This window comes from Leucopleurus acutus, assembly GCF_964270905.1.
Source record: "Leucopleurus acutus genome assembly, chromosome: 3".
In the NCBI taxonomy this organism is placed as follows: Eukaryota; Metazoa; Chordata; class Mammalia; order Artiodactyla; family Delphinidae; genus Leucopleurus; species Leucopleurus acutus.
The window spans coordinates 2929375-2951698 of record NC_139145.1 but is presented as its reverse complement, the minus strand read 5'-3'; the positions used below and the strand labels follow the sequence as shown (position 1 = coordinate 2951698).

Sequence of the window (22324 nt, the reverse complement as noted above, 5' to 3'; positions counted from 1 at the left end):
AGTCCATGCAGGCTAGTGCTGGAGTTCCAACCTCAAAATACAACCATATGTATTTTAATTGGCAAACAACCTGATACCTTATGAACCACATACACCCAAATCTGGTCATATGATTTAAAACCTATTTGCAGCAGAACCATCTCATCATCCTTCTGGGCAACACCTTGGACTGTTGGGAGCTTCTAGATTCAGCCACCCATAACTGAGGCTTTAATTGTGCCAGTTAAGTCCAATGATGGCAGATTCAGAGAGGCTGCCATCACCCTTGCTAGCTGTGCACCTTGATTTGAAAGGTATTTGCAAGTCAAGCTCCCAGGCCCACAATTGCCATTGAATTCTGCAAGTGGCTCAGCCACTATGGCTCTACCATAGAGCCACAAAAATTGGATGCATGTCAACCCAAATGGGTATCCACTGGGAAAGGATATCCCAGTGCCATATCACCCTGGGCAACATGGCCCTAGAACCAAGCTCTCAGGAAGCTGCAGGATTCATCATTTTAAAAGTATGTTTATGGGATTTCTCTGGAGGTCCAGTGGTTAGGGCTCCATGCTTCCACTGCAGGTGACACGGGTTCGATCCCTGGTAGGGGAAGTAATATCCCACATGCCCCATGGTGCGGCCGAAAAAATAAAAGTATGTCTAACAAAAAACTAATCTATACTTAAAGAGAAACTTTATTCACAAAGATTGTTGCAACAGGGCTGAGGCTCGGATCTCAGCGATGTGTCAGCCTCTCCAGCCACAAAGAAAAGGGCTTTTCTCGTCTATGTGAGGAAGGGAGGAGGGAAATTGGGCGAGTGAGGGCGGTGCGTGGACTGCGGGTCAGTGTGGCTGGACTGGACAGGGCTCCCTGGGTGGCCGATTCTCTGGAGAAGCTGACCAAGGACTTGCTCTGAACCTCAGGGTTGCTCAGACGTGGGGGCGACCCAACGGTACCCCCCTCCTGTGGGGAGGGAGCCTGATGCTGTGGGGTAAGAAATGGGACACAGAGAACTTGGTCAAGCCCAGATATGCGGGCGGGTCAGGAGGGCGGTAGGTGTCAAAGGTCACACGTCAAACCCGGCAGGATCCTGCCTTACAGGCGAACGTTTCTTTGTTCTTAAAGGGCACAGACACATGGTGACCTCTGATCCCGGGTCGACCATTGACCCTGGAGGTCACCAGCCTCTCCCGGCCCATCTTGTCCAGTCCCGACTCTGGACAGGGGTCTCTCCGCGGGGAAACTGAGTCAGGACGTCCCGGTCCGGGTCCGCCTACCCGGGAACAAGTTCTGCTGGGAGCCCACGGCCCCGGTCTCGAAAACAACACTTCTGCCCGGCTTAGGGACCTGACCAACGTCCCAGCTTATCACTGAGGCCTTAGGGACTATAACACTGTCCAATCAAGGGAGACGGGGGCGGGGCCCGGGAAATAATCAGAAGCGCTAGGGTGGAGCCCGTGAAACTGGGCGGAGGGACGGGGAGGGTCTGAACAATTGTCCAATCAGAACCCGGAAGCTTGTCCGGGCACTATACATTCAGAGTCCTCAATAGGGTGAGTGCCTGGAGTACCGTCTAATCAGAGCGCCGGTTCCCGGAGAACAATCCAATCAAGGATTGCGGGGGCCGGTTCTGGAGTCCTTTTCTAAAGGGCGCCGGGGGCGGGTCACGGAGTACCGTACACTCATAAGCCCCGGGGAGGTGAGTGCTTGGAGCACCGTCCAATCAGAGGGCGGAAGCCCGGAGCTCCGTCCAATCAGGGTCGGGGGTGGGTGCCCTCCCAGCCCTCCCAGCCCTCCCAGCCCTCCCAGCCCTCCCAGCCCTCCCAGCCCTCCCAGCCCTCCCAGCCCTCCCAGCCCTCCCAGCCCTCCCAGCCCTCCCAGCCCTCCCAGCCTTCCCAGCCCGCGCAGGCGTCGCTCTCGGCGCATCTCGGCGCGCCTGCGCGCCTGAGGGGCGCGGACCCAGGTGTCCAGTGTCTGTGGCTGTCACCGGCCCAGATTGCGGGGCCGTGGGAGGACGCCCTGGACACCCAGGACCTGGGCGGAGATGGTGAGTGCGCGGGCCGGGGCCAGAGACGGAAGGGGCTGATTAGGACCGCCTGGGAGCTGAGGCAGGCCCGGGTCTTCCGCGCCCGCTCCCCTGGATTCCGACCCGAGTCTCCCCCTCGGCCGCGGGGTGGGGTCCCGGCGTCCTGTCTTTCCCGTCCTCTCGTGGGGGGCGGGGGAGTCCCGACCTGAGTATGCGTCCCTTGGGGGTCCCAGGGAGGACCAGGTGACCCGGGCAGTGGTCAGGGGCGGGGGTGAGGGAACGCGCCGTGACCTGACAGATAAAGTCAAACCCTTATTGGGTAAGGAGAAACTTTATTCCCGTTAAAAAACAAAATCCAACTGTGTACATTTTGAAGCTTTTACGTCTGTCTGCAACAATTCATGAATCTGGCAGCTTCCCATCCAGCATATCTATAAGGGCGCTGCCAGGAGCTGTACGGAATGAAAGTCTTCCATAGGCAGAGGGAGCGGGACAAAGAAAGTAGCGAAAAGTGGATTGTCTGTGGCCAGGTTACTCTACGGAGGGCAGGGGTCTGTCAGGCAGATCACTTCACTGTGCTGACCAGGTAATTCCTGACTGACTGGTTTCAGATTCCGTTTCTGGGAGAGGCTGAAACTGTAATTAAGTCTCTGTTTGGTGATTTGGGACTTAGAATAACCGATTCCGTTTGGGGCTGTGGTCTTGTTTTTAATATTCCAAAGACTTGGAATAGGGACAGGGCTCGGATACCACAAATGTTACAGGGTCTCAGACTAAACAGAAAAGGGCTATGGGTGAGGAGGGTGAGAGCAAGGCTGTTTGACAGAATGGGGCGTCCCTGTGGTCAGCGCATTCTCAGCCCGGGGTCGGGGAGGGGGGCCGAGGGGAGGGTTTGCTCTGCAGCTCAGTGCTTCTAAGTGGGGGCCGGGGGGAGGGAGTGGTGACTCAAAGTCAGGGGCCTGTGGGTAGACAGGAGCCTAAGTAAAGTTTGAGTAAGAAATGGGTAATTGTGAACACTGGGTCAAGCCAGTGTCAAATAAAAATCCAAATTTCCTAAAGGCAGACTTTCATTCAAATGATTTCCTGCAGGGGAGAAGGGTCTGCTGCATGAGGCACAGGGGGCTTTGCAGGAAGGGGGACATCTGACCCCAAGATCTGCAAGCGTCTCAAGAGTTGGGCAAAGAGTTTCTTTTACACAGAGGCTTAAACAACACCAGGAGGGACCAGGTGTGATGCTCGGATAGCAGATCCCTGAGGCCAGCCTGTCCTTAGGGGTCTGTCGTCTGGCTGCGGTGAGGCCAGGTCAGGGGGAAGGAGAGGAGCTGAACCAAAGTTTGGCCAACAAGCGTTTGTTCTGCTTGGTCAGTGGGGGGAACAGTTCCACTAATCACTGATGAGGTGGAGATGGGGCTTTGAGGGGACTGCGTCTGGCCTTGTCCTGGATAAACAGGGGGCCTCCGTGTGAGTCTTATCTGAGTCAGGTGGGGCACGGGGGTGGTTTCTTGCAGCCTGCCGTTTTCCAGAAGAGCAAAGGGTGGGGGGTCCTTTCACCTTCCATCGAAGTTTCCAGGAACACAGGGCTCAGGGAGGGTTCAGCATTGTCCCCTGACACCTGTGAGCAGCCTCCTCTGGGTCCAGCTCAGCACTAATAGCTTCCCCTGATCCAGCTTCCGGTTTCAGCAAGTGTAAAATTCCGCATTCTTTCTGCCTGGTTTCTTCTCCTTAGTGAGGGTAGTAAGCGTCTCAGGTCTTTGCCCTTTCCTGCTGACTTGTATTATTCTGGGCCTTTGGGCCTTAACCAGAGATGCCTCTGGGGAGAAGTGTCTCAGTACAGAAAATGTTTTCTCTTCCATTAGAATTTCAGGAAATGCAGGCAGTCCCACCCCTTCATGTGAAATGGGTGGAGAGATGGATTTAAAAGATTCAGAGAAATTGTAATGACTCTTCCATGCAAAGTGCAGAGTTCTGACACTGTCTGAATCTGGTCCACTAACTGTTACTACCTGGACAACAGAGGTTAGTGGAAATTCTGTGGAATGTGACCAGTGCTACTGAGACTTGCTCACTTCTTTTTAGACGAGTTACAGCTCGTCCTCATGAGGATATTAGTGAACTGATGCCTGTCTTCTGAAAGGGATGAGCAGTATCCTGTTCCTCAAACCATAAAAATGCCCCAGAATTTCCCTCTCCTACATTATCCGTGAACGCAGGAGGAAGCAGTGATCCCGCAGGTTCTCATTTACACACTGAGACAGGGGTCTTTGTCTCCTGTGAATGACCCACAGTGCTTGAAGTGGATGCATCCCCTGGGGCGGGGACAAGCTGAGCCTGTGAGGGAGGTGAAGGAAGGTGCTCTGGGCCCTTGCTGCCACCCCTCCCCACACATGTGGCCTCCAGACTGTAGAACCACCACAGAAGGAGGTGTTTATGGCATGAGCATGGGGTGGGGCATCCACCTGCAGAAGGGCTGGGGGTGGTTTGTCAGCCGAGGTTTTGCTGCCCTCAGCTGTTTCCTGACCTTTGCTTTGGGCCTCATCCAAGGAGTTGGTGAACTGAGTGTGATGTGTGCACCCTGAGTGAGTCTGTGAAGGTCAGACTTAGGGAAGGCTCCTTGGGCTCAACTGCTGCTGAGAAGGTTGATGAATTGGAGAGCTTCTCTGGGTCAGAACTTCAACTTGAGTGTTTCCTCTTGGGTGAGAATTGAGGTCCTCAGGAGGGGGCATTTCCACACTGATCTCAGGCGCTCAGTCCCTCCCCCTGCCCTGGGGGCGCCCAGCCAGGCTGTGTGTCAGCAGGGGGATCCCAGCCCCCCAGCTCGGATGGCTTTGGCCTTCTGACTTGGGGTTTCCTTGTGCACCGTGGGCAGCAGGCCGCTGATCTGAGCGGCTCACACTTGGCTGCGCTTCCCTTTTGTTTCTTGGATGGAATCTTGTGCCCTGTGACTCAGTGTGAGTACTGAAGACTTTTGTTCCGTTACTTGAAGGTGTAGATATTTATTCCCTTGGTTGGCTGGTAGCACTTCCCAGTGAGCGGCCCCCAGGGTGCCCATCATCCTGGTCTTTTTGGTATCTTTTGCAGCTTTACACCTGTTCCTCATCACCAAGCAGCATTTTGATTTTGCTTCTGCTGAATATGCCATAAGTGAATATGACCCGTACCACACCAGTAATGGCACACAGAATGCTTCTCCGTGGTTCTTGGCCCCAGTCTGTTTCACATGTGCTGGTTTCAGAGGAAGGGAGTCACCAGGTGGTATCCTCCATCCAGTTCTGTGGGGATTGGGTTGTCTCATGGTTAGTTTTGATTTATCAGCCGTGCTATTATTTATACTCCTTGATTTTTGTCTCCAAATGCCAGTGCAATATAAATTTTTACATGTGGAAGGAAAATTGAAGGACTATAGATTATGGATATTTTCAAAATACTAGGAAGTGTGGATGGAGGGCTGGAGTCTAGCGTTGATTCTACTGACCAGGGTTCTTGGACTTGAATCAACAGAAGTTGATAAGAGGCCAGACAAGAAATTCCAATCAAGGCTTTATTGGGGCTCCTGCGGCAGCAGGAGGGAGCGAAAACAAGCAACAGGTTTCCTTGCTCACTCTCTGAGGACGGGGTGGGGGTGAGCTGCGTTCTCTTATATTGGGTGGGGGGGCTCTAGTCCAGCAGCTGTGCCGGAGGGGTGGCTTGGGTGGTGTGCCCACCCCCTTGGTGGTGCTGTGTGCCAGGTGCATGGGCAATACCCTGCTTTTGCTCCGGACTCCTCAGAAGTGGCAGTTGGATTATTTGGTCTTTTTGTATCTTCTTGTTCCTAATTTGCCCCAAGCCTGCCGTGCAGTTTTTTTAGTCCCTTATAGTCTCTTTGTATCTTGTTGCTGGAGGAGATGGTTGTCCAGTTGCAGGCACTGCAGCAAAGCTTCCAGGTTCCAGCCTGGCTCAGGAGTGTCCAGCTTAATTTTGTCCATCATAATATGCGAAGTGGGATCTCCTTGTGACTGTATATTGGTTTTTACTGTTAACCATTGGGGTTGAGCACTTCTTATAAATGGTGTTCGTCTTCTGTGAAATAGTTTTCAGTCATTTTCTCACCTGTAATTCATTTGTATATTTACTGATTTATTATACTTTCTTTACATACTCTGGACATTCAACCTTTTTCATTTCTCGGTATGGCAAATGTGTTCTCTCAGATTGTGGTTCATCAGTTCTCTCTGTTCTATTTGATGGACACGTCTTAACTTTAATAGACGTGACATTCTCCATCTTCCTTTGTAGCTTACTCTGTTTTTCCTCTATCAGAAAACTCCCCCGATTGTCGAGTCATAATGCATTTACCTGCAACTTCTCAATGTGTTCTACTTTCGTCTCTCATAGTTAAGCCCACAGTGAATTGGTTATTGTATATGCACTTATAAGGAAAAAGATTTCTTATTCCCCTGTAGATATCCAGTGGTCACTGCCCCATCAAAGTGTCATCATCTGGCCCCTGCCCAGCATCAAGTGCTCTGGCGTAGATCCACATGCTGAAAACATGTGGGTCTCTTTCAATGCGTTGTGGTTTTTTTTCCATTGGTGTATTTGTCCATCCCTCTGTTAACACCATCCTGTCCTAATCACTGCAGCTTAAGAAGTTTCAATGTCTGTTAGGGAAAATCCCACCACCTTGTTCTGTAGAAAGTCTTGGCTATTTTAGAAGTTTGTCTTCCATTTCAGTTTTTAAAAGTAGTTTTTCTTAAGTTCACACAAAACAGAAACAACCCCCAGACCAAAACCCAAAGCAAACCTTCAATGGAATTGAAGATCCAGTGGAATTTTCTTAAACTCTTGACCTGTTTGGGAGAAGCCGACGTCATGGTGACATCAAGTCCCCTTACTGAGAATGTGCCCATCTCTCCATTTATTTCATTTTACTGTGGGGTCGTTTTTTTTTTTTTTTTTTTTTTTTGTTTTGGTGTACGCGGGCCTCTCACTGTTGTGGCCTCTCCCATTGCGGAGCACAGGCTCCGGACGCGCAGGCTCAGCAGCCATGGCTCACGGGCCCAGCCGCTCCACGGCATGTGGGATCCTCCCGGACCGGGGCACCAACCCGCGTCCCCTGCGTCGGCAGGCGGACGCTCAACCACTGCGCCACCAGGGAAGCCCTGTGGGGTCGTTTGATAACATTTTGGACTTTATCCACAAATCAGCTTATATCCTTAATTAGACATAATTTAGGACTTAAAGAAAATTAGTTTTGTAGCAATTAGTTTTAAAGGTCTAATATTTAAATTTTTTACTTTTTTTTTTTTTTTTGGCCATACCGTGCAACATGTGGGATCATAGTTCCCCAACCAGGGGTCAAACCCTCACCCCCTGCATTGGAAGCATGGAGTCTTAACCACTGGACTGCCATGGAAGTCCTGAAAATTTTTACTTTTCAATTGCTTGTTTCTAGTGATTCAAAATACACCAAGATTTATTTTTATGAGTTTATATACTGGAAACTTACTAAAAATCTCATTCTGTGATTATTTTCATATTCTTTTGGGGTGTGAGATACACAAACATTTGAGCAATGAATAAAGGTAAATGTTTTCTTCTATTACAGTATTTTTTTCCTGGTGAAACTTACTCTATTAGTGTCCCCTATTAACAGTTTTTTAAAATCAAGCATGTACTACAGGTCAGCATTAGAGAGATTTCTGTGTCTATTATTATTGAGAGATCAGGGTGATAAATACATTTGAATACTTGAAAAGATTCTCTGAAAAGAAACAAAACTTGAAATGTGGTTTTATGACAAACCATTTAGAAGACCTCAGTTATTAAACAACTGAAAACACAGAACACAGATTTCCTTGGTGGTCCAGCAGTTAACACTCTGCGCTTCCAATGCTGGGGACACGGGTTCAATCCCTGGTCGGGGAACTAAGATCCCACACACCACGCGGTGCAGCCAAAATAAATTAATTAATTAAAAGTAAAAAAATAAAAATAAAAACACAGAACAGAAGATAAACAGGCATTCACCAACCTCATTGTCTCCAGCACATGACATGTGACATATTAAGGCATCTTTTGCTCCCATCCTGGTATATGCAGGTTAAGAGACAGGCTTTAAATAGGAACCAGCACTTCTGCTCAAATGCATTGGGCAGATTTGTTTTTTGTATTCTCCCATTCCACACACCCCGAAAGCTTTCGTGATGAAGCACATCTTGACCCAGAGCAACACAGATATCTGTTTAGTAAAGAGGAGCAGTTCCCCGTTGAACAGTAGGAAGGAAGGAAAAGAAGATTATGTAAAAAAGTTCCAAGACTGGCATTTCAATTGCTCTCAAGAAATTTATGCTTCAGTGATAAGGAGATAGACGAGATGAAGACTTGATTGACGATGAGATTCCATTAACTTGGATCCTCCTGGGGAAGAATTGTTCATTGGTATTTTGCTGCATTGGGATGAGAGTTTGAAAAGCACTTCATACTCCTTAAAAAGCAAAAATCACATCCACTAGAAAAAGATCATTTAACTTAATACTGATTATTTATTATTTCCCGTATTTGACCATTTTCAAAGCTCAACAGGCTCCATAAAGTACATAGAAGAGTGACCTGTTCTCCTGTTTTTTTTGTTTTGTTTTTGTTGTTGTTGTTGTTTTTTGCGGTACACGGGCCTTTCACCGTTGTGGCCTCTCCCCTTGCGGAGCACAGGCTCCGGATGCGCAGGCTCAGCGGCCATGGCTCACGGGCCTAGCCGCTCCGTGGCATGTGGGATCTTCCAGGACCGGGGCATGAACCCGCATCCCCTGCATCGGCAGGCGGACTCTCAACGACTGCGCCACCAGGGAAGCCCATGTTCACCTGTTATTAAGGCAGGTGTGTGAAAATAGTGTACTAGAACTACATCTTTCATGAACTGTCAGCTTGCAACATTTATTTATTTATTTATTTATTTATTTATGGCTGCATTGGGTCTTCGTTGCTGCGCACGGTCTTTCTCTAGTTGCGGCGAGCGGGGGCTACTCTTCATTGTGGTGCACGGGCTTCTCACTGCAGTGGCTTCTCTTGTTGCGGAGCATGGGCTCTAGGCACGTGGGCTTAAGTAGTTGTGGCTCACGGGCTCTAGAGAGTAGGCTCAGTAGTTGTGGAACATGGGCTTAGTTGCTCTGTGGCATGTGGGATCTTCCCGGACCATTGCAGTGGCTTCTCTTGTTGCGGAGCATGGGCTCTAAGTGCGCGGGCTTCAGGAGTTGTGGCACATGGGCTCAGCAGTTGTGACTCGCGGGCTCTAGAGAGCAGGCTCAGTAGTTGTGGCCCACGGGCTTAGCTGCTCCGCAGCATGTGGGATCTTCCCAGACCAGGGCTCGAACCCATGTCTCCTGCTTTGGCAAGCGGATTCTTAAGCACTGCGCCACCAGGGAAGTCCCTCATGAAGCATTTTGAACCCAGTTTCCTTTTTTCTTTTAAAGACTTATTTATTACTTACTTATTTTATTTATTTTTGGCTGCGTCAGGTCTTAGTTGCGGCATGCGGGATCTTTCGTTGTGGCTCTTGGGCTCTTCGTTGTGGTGCTCGGGCTCCTCTCTAGTTGTGACGCACAGGCTCTAGGGCGCATGGGCTCTGTAGTTTGTGGCACGTGGGCTGTAGTTGAGACGCATGAGCTTAGTAGTTGTGGCTCGTGGGCTCTAGAGCGCAGGCTCGGTAGTTGTGGTGCGTGGGCTTAGTTGCCCCGCGGCACGTGGGATCTTAGTTCCCTGGCCAGAGATTGAACCCGTGTCCCCTGCATTGTAAGGTGGATTCTTTACCACTGGACCACCAGGGAAAATCCCCCGTTTCCTTTTGAAAGGACGCTCTTTCCTTGCTTTCAAGTCTGAGGGCAAATCATCACATTTAGGGCCAGTTGTGTTTAAAGACTTACGAGATTATAGAAGATACATGTTGGTCTCTGCCCCTGGCTCCTGACACCCCTCTAATCTCCTGGGTCATAGAAGTGCCTTTTGTTCTAATGAGATGACTGTGGGCTCATGGATGCCTCCTGGATGAGGTCAGGTCACTGGAAAGACAAGCCATAATAAGAAGCTTGGAACTGTCAGCCCCACATTCTCTTAAGGGAGAGGGCTGAAAATGGACTTAATGACCATTCCTGCCTCTGTGATGAAACCCCCACAAAATCCCAGTTGTTTGGAGTTCAGAGAGCTTTGGGGTTGGTGACCAGGGGTAGGTGTGGGGAGGGTGATGCCCAGAGAGGGCATGGAAGCTCCGTGCCGCTTCCCACATTCCTCACCCTACTTGTCCCTTCATCAGGATGTTCGTCTGTATCCTTTATTGCATCCTTTATTAAACTGGTGAACGTGGGTAAGCGCTTCCCTGAGTTTTGTGAGCCACTCTGGCAAATTAATGGAACCCCAGGAGAAGGGGTCGTGGGAACCTGTGATCTATAGCTGGTAGGTCAGAAGAAGCACAGGTGACAGCCTGGTCTTGAGACTGGCGTCTGAAGTGTGTGTGCATTCGGGGGTTGGGGTCAGTCTTGAGGGACTGAGCACTTAACCTGTGGGATCTCTCCAGGTAGAGTGTATCAGCACTGAGTGAAAGCATGGGAAACCCAGTTGGAGTCACAGAGAATTGCCTGGTGTGGGGAGAAACCGCCACACACTGGAGACCAGAAGTGTCTGAAGTGAAGTGTTCTCTGTGAAGGAAAAGAGACACACAGGGAAGAAACACACAGTAGGGAAAACTGTTTTTTTCCCCCCAGCACAGAAGAAGGAAAAACTGCTTTTCCCTCTACGAGGCTTCACCACATCATCAACCCAGCCCGTCCTCAGGGAGGTTCTCCTGGCTGACTCCGGGTATCTGCCAGCTCTCGATTCTGGGCTTTTGAAAGTGGTTCTTTTTGTCTTTTTTCTTACTTGATGCAGCTGTGATAGGAGTTTCAACAATGATGATAAGGCTTATGGATGGTGCAGGGTAATGGGCGGACTCTTCTCCAGGAACTGTCCTTGGCAGATACAGACAATACCTAGGTGGTGGCGGTTCCTAAATGAGCCTGGCTGACCTGCTCTGCTTTAAGCTGGCACATGGAGGAGTCTGGGGCCATGTTTCTATTCAGGAAGCCTCTATTATTAAGGTAGCTTTGGGATCACCATTTTCACTCTGTTGTATTGAAAGGAGACCAGGGACTTCCCTGGTTGGCACAGTGGTTAAGAATCCACCTGCCAATGCAGGGGACACGGGTTCGGGCCCTGGGCCAGGAAGATCCCATATGCCATGGAGCAACTAAGCCTGTGGGCCACAACTACTGAGCCTGCACTCTAGAGCCCACGAGCCACAAATACTGAGCCCACATGCCACAATTACTGAAGCCCACGTGCCTAGAGCCTGTGCTCCACAACAAGAGAAGCCACCGCAGTGAGAAGCCCGTGCACCACAATGAAGAGTAGCCCCCGCTCGCCACAGCTAGAGGAAGCCCACACACAGCAACGAAGACCCAACGCAGCCAAAAATAAATAAATAAAATAAATAAATTTATTTTAAAAAAAACAGAGTTACAGATGTAGAAAACAAACTTATGGTTACCAGGAGGTAAGGGGAGGGAGGCATAAATTGGGAGATTGGGATTGACATATACACACTACTGTAGATAAAATTAACTAATAAGGGCCTACTGTATAGCACAGGGAACTCTACTCAATCCTCAGTAATGGCCTATATGGGAAAAGAATCTAAAAAATAAAGAGTGGATATATGTTTATGTATAACTGATTCACTTTTCTGTACACCTGAAACTAACACAACAGTGTAAATCAACTATACTCCAATCAAAATTTTAAAAAGAGGGCTTCCCTGGTGGTGCAGTGGTTGAGAATCTGCCTGCCAATGTAGGGGACATGGGTTCGAGCCCTGGTCTGGGAAGATCCCACATGTCGTGGAGCAACTGAGCCCGTGAGCCACAACTACTGAGCCTGCGCGTCTGGAGCCTGTGCTCCGCAACAAGAGAGGCCGCGATAGTGAGAGGCCCGCGCACCGCGATGAACAGTGGCCCCCGCTCGCTGCTACTAGAGAAAGCCCTCGCACAGAAACGAAGACCCAACACAGCCAAAAATAAATAATTTTTAAAAAATTTTTAAAAGAAAAAAATTTTTTTTCCCTTGTGATGAGAACTCTCAGGATTTACTCTGTTAGCTTTCATGTATAACATACAGCAGTGTTAATTATATTAATCATGTTGTACATTACGTCCTAGTGCTTATTTAACTTGTAACTGGAAGTTTGTACCTTTTGACCACCTTATCCATTTTCCACTCCCCCAACCCCTTGCCTCTGGTAACCACAAACCTGATCTCTTTTTCTATGAGTTTCTTTGTTTCTTGAAGTATAATTGACCTACAGCACTATGTTAGTGCCAGTGCACAAAATAGTGATTCACTATTTCTGTTCATTACAAAATGATCACCACTGTAAGTCTAGTTACCAACTGTCACCGTGCAAAGATATTATTATTGATTATATTCCCTACACTGTACATTTTATCCCAGTGACTTATTTATTTTATAACTTATAAAGGAAGTTGTTACCTTTTTTAAATTAAATTTATTTATTTATTTATTTTTGGCTGCATTGTGTCTTCGTTGTAGTGCGGGCTTTCTCTAGTTGTGGTGAGCGGGGGCTACTCTTCGTTGCAGTGCGCAAGCTTCTCATTGTGGTGGCTTCTCTTGTTGCGGAGCATGGGCTCTAGGTGCGCGGGCTTCAGTAGTTGTGGCTCGTGGGCTCTAGAATGCAGGCTCGGTAGTTGTGGCGCATGGGCTTAGTTGGTCCGAGGCATGTGGGATCTTCCCGGACCAGGGCTCGAACCCATGTCCCCTGCATTCGCAGGCAGATTCTTAACCACTGTGCCACCAGGGAAGCCTGGAAGCTGTTACTTCTTAATCTCCCTCAACTATTTCAGTCATCCTCTCAACCCCTTCCCCTCTGGCAACTGCTATTTGTCTGTGCATCTCTGACTCTGTTTTGTTATCTTTGTGCATTTGTTTTGTTTTTTAGATTCCACGTATAAGTGAAATCATATGGTTTATGTCACAAATGGCAAGATTTCTTTATTTTTTATGGCTGAGTAATATTCCATTTATATATATATATATATATATATATATATATATATATATATATATATATATATATATATATATCCATATCCATTCATCTATCAGTGGACACTTAGGTGGCTTCCATATCTTGGCTATTCTAAATAATGCTTCAATGAACATAGAGGTACCTGTATCTTTTCAAATTTGTGCTTTTGTTTTCTTTGGAAAAATACCCGGAAGTGGAATTGCTGGATTGTGAGGTAGTTCTATTTTTAATTAAAAAACATTTTTTTAATTGGAGTGTAGTTGATTTGCAATGTTGTGTTAGTTTCAGGTATACAGAAAATGAATCAGTTATAAATATACATATGTCCACTTTTTAAAAAAGTTCTTTTCCCATAGAGGCCATTACAGAGTATTGAGTAGAGTTCCCTGTACTATAGAGTATATTTTTAATTTTTTGAGGAAACTCCATACTGTTTTCCATAGCAGCTACATGAATTTGCATGCCCACCAATAGTGCACAAGGGTTCACTTTTCTCCACATCTTCACCAACACTTGTTACCTGTTTTCTTTTTTCTTTTTTTTTTGCGGTATGCGGGCCTCTCACTGTTGTGGCCTTTCCCGTTGCGGAGCACAGGCTCCAGACGCACAGCCTCAGCAGCCATGGCCCACGGGCCTAGCCACTCCACGGCATGTGGGATCTTCCCGGACCGGGGCACGAACCTGTGTCCCCTGCATTGGCAGGTGGACTCTCAACCACTGTGCCACCAGGGAAGCCCCACTTGTTTTCTTTTTGATAATAGCCATTTGACAGTTGTGAGGTGATATCTCCTTGTGGTTTTGATGAGCATTTCTCTGATGATTAGTGATGTTGAGCACCTTTTCATGTGCCTTTGGGCCTTCTGTGTGTCTTCTTGGAAAAATGGCTGTTAAGGTCCTCTGCTTATTTTTCAATTGAGTTGTTTGTTTTTGTCTGAGTTGTGTGAGTTCTTTATATGTTTTAGATATCAATCCCTTACTAGACATATCATTTGCAAATGATATGTCATTTTCCCAGTCAGTAGGTTGCCTTTTCATTTTATTGGTGGTTTCCTTCACTGTGCAAAAGCTTTTTAGTTTGATGTAGTCCCATTTGTTTATTTTTGCTTTTGTTTCCCTTGCCTGAGGAGACATATCCAAAAAATATTGCTAAGACATGTCCAAGAGCATCAAGCCTATGTTTTCTTCTAGAAGCTTTATGACTTCAGGTCTTATATTTAAGACTTTAATCCATTTTGGGTTTGCTTTTGTGTATGGTGTGAGAAAGTAGTCTGGTTTTGTTTTTTTGTTTTTTTGCATGTAGCTGTCCAGTTTTCTACTTATTAAAGAGGCTATCTTCCCCCCCGCCCCCGTTGTATATTCTTGCCTCCTTTGTCGTATATTAATTGGCCAAATAAATGTGTGTTAATTTCTGGGCTTTCTATTCTGTTCCATTGATGTATGTGTTTGTTTTTGTGCCACTGCCATACTGTTTTCATTCCTGTAGCTTTGTTGTATAGTTTCAAATCAGAGAATATGATACCTCCAGCTTCATTCTTCATTCTGAAAATTGTTTTGGCTATTTGAGGTTTTTTGTGTTCCCATACAAATTTTGGAAGTGTTCATTCTAGTTCTGTGGGAAATGCCATTTGTATTTTAGTAGGGATTGCCTTAACTCTGTAGATTGCTTTCAGTAGTATGGTCATTTTAACAATATTTATTCTTCTAATCAATGAGAACAATAAAACTTTCCATTTCTTTGTGTCATCTTCAGTTTCATCAGTGTTTTATAGTTTTCTATGTACTGTTCTTTTACCTCCTCAGATTTATTCCCAGGTATTTTATTTTTTGATACAGTTGTAAGTGGAATTATTCTTAATTTCTCTTTTTGATAGTTTGTTGTTAGTGTTTAGATACTGAACAGATTTCTGTATACTCATTTTATATCCTGCAACTTTACTGAATTCATTTACTCTAACAGTTTTTTTGGTGTGTGTGGCATCTTTAGGATATTTTCGTATAGTATCATGTCATCTGCAAACAGTGACAGTTTTACTTCTTTCTTTCCAATTTGGATTCCTTTTATTTATTGTTATTGTCTTATTGCTGGGGCTATGACTTCCAATACTGTGTTGATTAAAAGTGGCGAGAGTGGGCATCCTTGTCTTGTTCCTGATCTTCAAGGAAATGTTTTCAGCTTTTCACCATTGAATATGATATTGGCTCTAGGTTTGTCATATATACCTTTATTGTGTTGAGGTATGTTCCCTCTATACCCACTTTGTTGAGAGTTTTCATCATACACAGATGTTGAATTTTGTCAAAAGCTTTTTCTGAATCTACTGAGGTGATCATATGATTTTTAATCTTCAATTTGTTAATGAGTTCTATCACGTTGACTGATTTGCAGATGTGGAACTATCCTTGCATCTCTGGGATAAACCCCACTTGATCATAGTGAATTATCCTTTTAATGTATTGTTGATTTTTATTTCCTAGTGTTTTGTTGAGGATTTTTGTGTCTATGTTCATTAGTGATATTGGCATGTAGTTTTCTTTTTGTGTGTAGTATCTGTCTGATTTTGGTATTAGGGTGATGCTGGCCTCATATAACGATCTGGGAAGCATTCCTCTTCAATTTGTTGGTATAGTTTGAAAAAGATAGGGATTAACTCTTCTTTAATTGTTTGGTAGAATTCATCTGTGAAGGTATCTGGTCCTGGACTTTCATTTGTCAGGAGGTTTTTTTTTGTTTTTAAATTACTGATTCAATTTCATTACTAGTAACTGGTCCACTCATGTCTTATGTTTCTTTTTCTTTTCTTTTTTTTTTAAATATTTATTTATTTGGCTGCCCCAGGTCTTAGTTGCAGCATGCAGGATCTTTGTTGTGGTATGTGGGATCTTTTAGTTGCGGCATGCAGGGTCTTTAGTTGCAGCATGTGGGATCTATTTCCCTGACCAGGGATTGAATCCAGGCCCCTTGCACTGGGATCAAGGACTCTTAGCCACTGGACTACCAGGGAAGTCCCTCTTATATTTCTTTCTGATTCAGTCTTGAAAGATTGCACATCTAGGAATTTATCCATTTTTTTATTAGTGTGTAATTGTTTGGCATAATCTCTTATGATCCTTAGTATTTCTGTAGTTTTGGTTATCATTTTTCCTCTTTCTTTTTTGATTTTATTTATTTGGGCTCTCTTTTTTTTTTCTTGACGAGTGGGCCAAAGGTTTATCAATTTTGTTTATCTTTTAAAAGAAGCAGCTCTTCATTTCATTGATCTTTTTCGTTGTTTTTCTTTAGTTTCTATTTCATTTATTTCTGCCCTGATCTTTATTATATCGTTCCTTTTACTAACTTTGGATTTTGGTTGTTATTCTTTTTCTAGTTTCTTTAGGTGTAAGGTTAGATTGTTTATTTGAGGTTTTTCTTGTTTCCTGAGGTAGGATGTGTCACCATGAACTTCTCTCTTAGAACTGCTTTTGCTGCATCCCATAGATTTTTGAAACATTGTGCTTCTATTTTCACTTATCTCCAGGTATCTTTTTATTTCCTCTTTGATTTTTTCAATAAACCATTAGTTGTTTAATAGCATGTTGTTTACCCTCCACATTTTTGTGGGGTTTTTGCTGTTCTTTTCTTATATGTATATATATAAGAATATATTTCTCATACTGTTGTGGTTGGGAAAGATGCTTGATACAATTTCATTCTTCTTAAATGTATTGAGACTCGTGGTCTAGCATGTGATGCATCCTGGAGGATGTACCATGTATACTTGAAAAGAACGTGTATTCTGCTGCTCTTGGATGGAATGTTTTATATATAAAAACTCGTGTGTGTGTGTGTGTGTGTGTGTGTGTGTGTGTGTGTGTGTGTAATTTAAAGTCCATCTAACCTAATGTGTTGTTTAAAGCCAGTGTTTCAGTACTGACTTTCTGTCTGGATGATCTGTCCATTGATGTATGTGGGGTGTTAAAGTCCCCTGCTATTATGTTACTGTCAGTTTCATTCTTTATGTTTGTTAATATTTGCATCATATATTTAGGTGCTCCTATGTTGGGTGCATATATATTTACAAGTGTTATATCTTCTTGTTGGATCGATACTTTTTTCATTAAATAATGTCCTTCTTTGTCTCTTGTTACAATCTTTGTTTTAAAGTTTGTTTTGTCTAAGTATTGCTATTCCAGCTTTCTTTCTGTTTCCATTTGTTTGGAATCCCTTTTTCCATCTCCTCACTTTTAATCTGTGTATCTTTAGATCTGAAGTGAGTCCCTATAGGCAGCATATATATGGGTCTTGGTTTTGTATCCATTCAGCCACTTTGTGTCTTTTCTTTTTTTAATTATTTTTTTCTCTCTAACTGATATTTCTTCATTTAAAAAATTTTTTTAAATCTCACCAGAACGTGAGTCATTCTTTTTTGTTCAATTTGTTAATTTTTTTTAATTTTATTTTTTATACAGCAGGTTCTTATTAGTTATCTATCTTATACAAATCAGTGTATATATTTCAATCCCAGTCTCCCAGTTCATCTCACCATCACCCCTTGCCCAACACTTCCCCCCTTGGTGTCCATACATTTGTTCTCTATTTGTTTCTCTATTTCTGCCTTGCAAATGGGTTCATCTGTACCATTTTTCTAGATTCGACATATATGTGTTAATATACGCTATTTGCTTTTCTCTTTCTGACTTATTTCACTCTGTATGACAGTCTCTAGGTCCATCCACATCTCCACAAATGACTCAATTTCGTTCCTTTTTATGGCTGAATAATATTCCACTGTATATATGTACCATATCTTCTGTATTCATTCATCTGTCAGTGGACATTTAGGTTGCTTCCATGACCTGGCTATTGTAAATAGTGCTGCAATGAACACTGGAATGCATGTATATGCCCAGTAGTGGGATTGCTGGGTCATATGGTAATTCTTTTTTCAGTTTTTTAAGGAACCTCCATACTGTTCTCCATAATGGCTGTATCAATTTACATTCCCACCAACAGTGCAAGAAGGTTCCATTTTCTCCACACTCTCCCCAGCATTTGTTGTTTGTAGATTTTCTGATAATGTCCATTCTAACCGGTGTGAGGTGATACCTCATTGTAGTCTTGATTTGCATTTCTCCAATGATTAGTGATGTTGAGCATCCTTTCATGTGTTTGTTGGCCATCTGTATATCTTCTTTGGAGAAATGTCTATTTAGGTCTTTTGCCCATTTTTGGATTGGTTTGTTTGTTTTTCTGATATTGAGCTGCATGAGCTGCTTGTATATTTTGGAGATTAATCCTTTGTCAGTTGCTTCATTTGCAAATATTTTCTCCCATTCTGAGGGTTGTCTTTTCATCTTGTTTATGATTTCCTTTACTGTGCAAAAGCTTTGAAGTTTAATTAGGTCCCATTTGTTTATTTTTATTTCCATTTCTCTAGGAGGTGGGTCAAAAAGGATCTTGCTGTGATTTATGTCATAGAGTGTTCTGTCTATGTTTTCCTCTAAGAGTTTTATAGTGTCTGGCCTTATATTTAGGTCTCTAATCCCATTTTAAGTTTATTTTTGAGTTTGGCATTAGGGAGTGTTCTAATTTCATTCTTTTACATGTAGCTGTTCAGTTTTGCCAGCACCACTTATTGAAGAGGCTGTCTTTTCTCCATTGTATATTCTCCATTGTATATTCTCCATTGTATATTCATAATATTGTATATTCTCCATTGTATGTATTCTCCTCCTTTATCAAAGATAAGGTGACCATATGTGCATGGGTTTATCTCTGGGCTTTCTATCCTGTTCCATTGATCTGTATTTCTGTTTTGGTGCCAATACTGTATTGTTTGGATTACTGTAGCTTTGTAGTATAGTCTGAAGTCAGGGAGTCTGATTCCTCTAGCTCTGTTTTTCTCCTTCAAATTTGCTTTGGCTATTTGGGGTCTTTTGTGTCTCCATACAAATCTTAAGATTTTTTTGTTCTAGTTCTGTAAAAAATGCCATTGGTAATTTGATAGGGATTGCATTGAATCTGTAGATTGCTTTGAGTAGTATAGTCATTTTCACAGTACTGATTCTCCCAATCCAAGAACATGGTATATCTCTCCATCTGTTTGTGTCATCTTTGATTTCTTTCATCAGTGTTTTATAGTTTTCTGAGTACAGGTCTTTTACCTTCTTAGGTAGGTTTATTTCTAGTTTTTTTTTTTTTTTTTTTTTTTTTTTTTTGCAGTGGTGAATGGGATTGTTTCCTTAATTTTTCTTTCTGATCTTTCATTGTTAGTGTATAGGAAAGCAAGAGATTTCTGTGCATTAATTTTGTATCCTACAACTTTACCAAATTCACTGATTAGCTCTAGTAGTTTTCTGGTGGCATCTTTAGGATTTTCTATGTATAGTATCATGTGATCTGTGAACAGTGACACTTGTACTTCTTCTTTTCCAATTTGAATTCTTTGGTTCTCTGATTGCCATGGTTAGGACTTCCAAAACTATGTTGAATAATAGTGGCGAGAGTGGGCAACCTTGTCTTGTTCCTGATCTTAGAGGAAATGCTTTCAGTTTTTCACCATTGAGAATGATGTTTGCTGTGGGTTTGTCATATATCACCTTTACTATGTTGAGGTAGGTTCCCTCTATGCCCATTTTCTGGAGAGTTTTTATCGTAAGTGGGTGTTGAATTCTGTCAGAAGCTTTTTCTGCATCTATTGAGATGATCATATGGATTTTATTCTTCAATTTGTTAATATAGTGTATCACATTGATTGATTTGAATATATTGAAGAATACTTGCATCCCTGGGATAAATCCCACTTGATCATGATGTATGATCCTTTTAATGTGTTGTTGGACTCTGTTTGCTAGTATTTTCTTGAGGATTTTTGCATGTGTATTCATCAGTGATGTTGGTCTGTAATTTTCTTTTTGTGTAGTATCTCTGGTTTTGGTATCAGGGTGATGGCGGCCTTGTAGAATGAATTTGGGAGTGTTCCTTCCTCTGCAGTTTTTTGGAAGAGTTTGAGAACGATGGGTGTTAGCTCCTCTCTAAATGTTTGATAGAATTCACCTGTGAAGCCATCTGGTCCTGGACTTCTGTTTGTTGGAAGATATTTAATCACAGTTTCAATTTCATTACTTGTGATTTGTCATATTTTCTATTTCTTCTTGGTTCAGTCTTGGAAGGTTATATCTTTCTAAGATTTTTTTTTTTTTTTTTTGGCTGTGTTGGGGCTTTGTTGCTGCATGCGGCCTTTCTCTAGTTGCGGCAAGCGGGAGCTACTCTTCATTGCGGTGCGTGGGCTTCTCATTGTGGTGGCTTCTCTCGTGGAGCACAGGCTCTAGGCCCACGGGCTTCAGTAGTTGTGGCATGCGGGCTCAATAGTTGTGGTGCACGGGCTTAGTTGCTCTGCGGCATGTGGGATCTTCCCGGACCAGGGCTCAAACCCGTGTCCCCTGCATTGGCAGGCGGATTCTCAACCACTGCACCACTAGGGAAGCCCCTCTTTCTAAGAATTTGTCCATTTCTTCCAGGTTGTCCATTTTATTGTCATAGACTTGCTTGTAGTAGTCTGTTATGATGCTTTGTGTTTCTGTGGTGTCTGTTGTAACTTCTTTTTCATTTCTAATTTTATTGATATGAATCCTCTCCCTCTTTTTCTTCATGAGTCTGGCTAAAGGTTTATCAATTTTGTTTATCTTCTCAAAGAACCAGCTTTTAGTTTTATTGATCTTTGCTATTGTTTTCCTTGTTTCTATTTCATTTATTTCTGTTCTTATCTTTAGGATTTCTTTCCTTCCACTAACTTTGCGTTTTGTTTGTTCTTTCTCTAGTTACTTTAGGTGTAAGGTTAGATTGTTTATTTGAGATTTTTCTTGTTCCTTGAGGTAGGATTGTATTGCTGTAAACTTCCTTCTTAGAATTGCTTTTGCTGCATCCCATAGGTTTTGGATCATCGTTTTTTCATTGTCATTTGTCTCTACCTATTTTTTGACTTCCTCTTTGATTTCTTCAGTGATCTTTTGGTTATTTAGTAGCGTATTGTTTTAGCTTCCATGTGTTTGTGTTTTTTATGGGCTTTTTTTCCTGTAATTTATTTCTAATCTCATAGCTTTGTTGTTGGAAAAGATGCTTGATGACGACTTCAGTTTTATTAAATTTACCAAGGCGTGATTTGTGACCCAAGATGTGATCTATCCTGGAGAATATTCCATGTGCACTTGAGAAGAAAGTGTAATCTGCTGTTTTCAGTTGGAATGTCCTATGATATCAATTAAATCTGTCTGGTCTGTTGTGTCATTTAAAGCTTGTGTTTCCTTATTAATTTTCTGTCTGGATGATTTGTCTATTGGTGTAAGTGAGGTGTTAATGTCCCCCCCTAATTTTGTGTTACTGTCAATTTCCTCTTTTATAGATGTTAGCATTTGCCTTATGTATTGAGGTGCTCCTATGTTGGCTGCATATATGTTTATAATTATTATATCTTCTTTTTGGATTGATCCCTTGATCATTATGTAGTGTCCCTCCTTGTCTCTTGTAACAGTCTTTATTTTAAAGTCTATTATCTGCTCTGAGTGTTGCTACTTCAACTTTCTTTTGATTTCCATTTGCACGGAATATCTTTTTCCGCCCCCTCACTTTCAGTCTGTATGTGTCCCTAGTTCTGAAGTGTGTTTCTTATAGGCAGCATATATATGGGTGTTGTTTTTGTATCTGTTCGGCCAATCTGTGTCTTTTGGTTGGAGCATTTAATCTATTCACATTTAAGGTACTTATCAATATGTATGTTCCTATTACCATTTTCTTAATTATTTTGGGTTTGTTTTGTAGGTCCTTTTCTTCTCTTGTGTTTCGCACTTAAGAGAAGTTCTCTTAGCATTTGTTGTAGAGCTGGTTTGGTGGTGCTGAATTCTCTTAGCTTTTGCTTGTCTGTAAAGCTTTTGATTTCTCTGTCAAATCTGAATGAGATCCTTGCTGGATAGAGTAATCTTGGTTGTAGGTTATTCCCTTTCATCACTTTAAATATGTCATGCCACTCCCTTCTGGCTTGTAGAGTTTCTGCTGAGAAATCAGCTGTTAACCTTACAGGAGTTCCCTCATATGTTATTTGTCCTTTTTCCCTTGTTGCTTTTAGTAACTATTCTTTGTCCTTAATTTTTGTCAATTTGATTACTGTGTGTCTCAGTGTGTTTCTCCTTGGGTTTATCCTGCCTGGGACTCTCTGTACTTCCTGGACTGGGTGATAAA

At 43.5% G+C, this 22324-nt stretch overlaps 1 long non-coding RNA gene across 1 annotated transcript in view; it reads left to right on the top strand.

Moving 5' to 3' along the window:
- The first annotated feature begins 1937 nt into the window (after window positions 1–1937).
- LOC309960048 overlaps window positions 1938–22324 on the top strand; it is a 26895-nt gene continuing 6508 nt past the window's right edge. Inside the window, exon 1 of the long non-coding RNA XR_014326115.1 lies at window positions 1938–2030. This is a non-coding gene — a long non-coding RNA (uncharacterized lncRNA). The remainder of the gene's footprint in view (window positions 2031–22324) is intronic.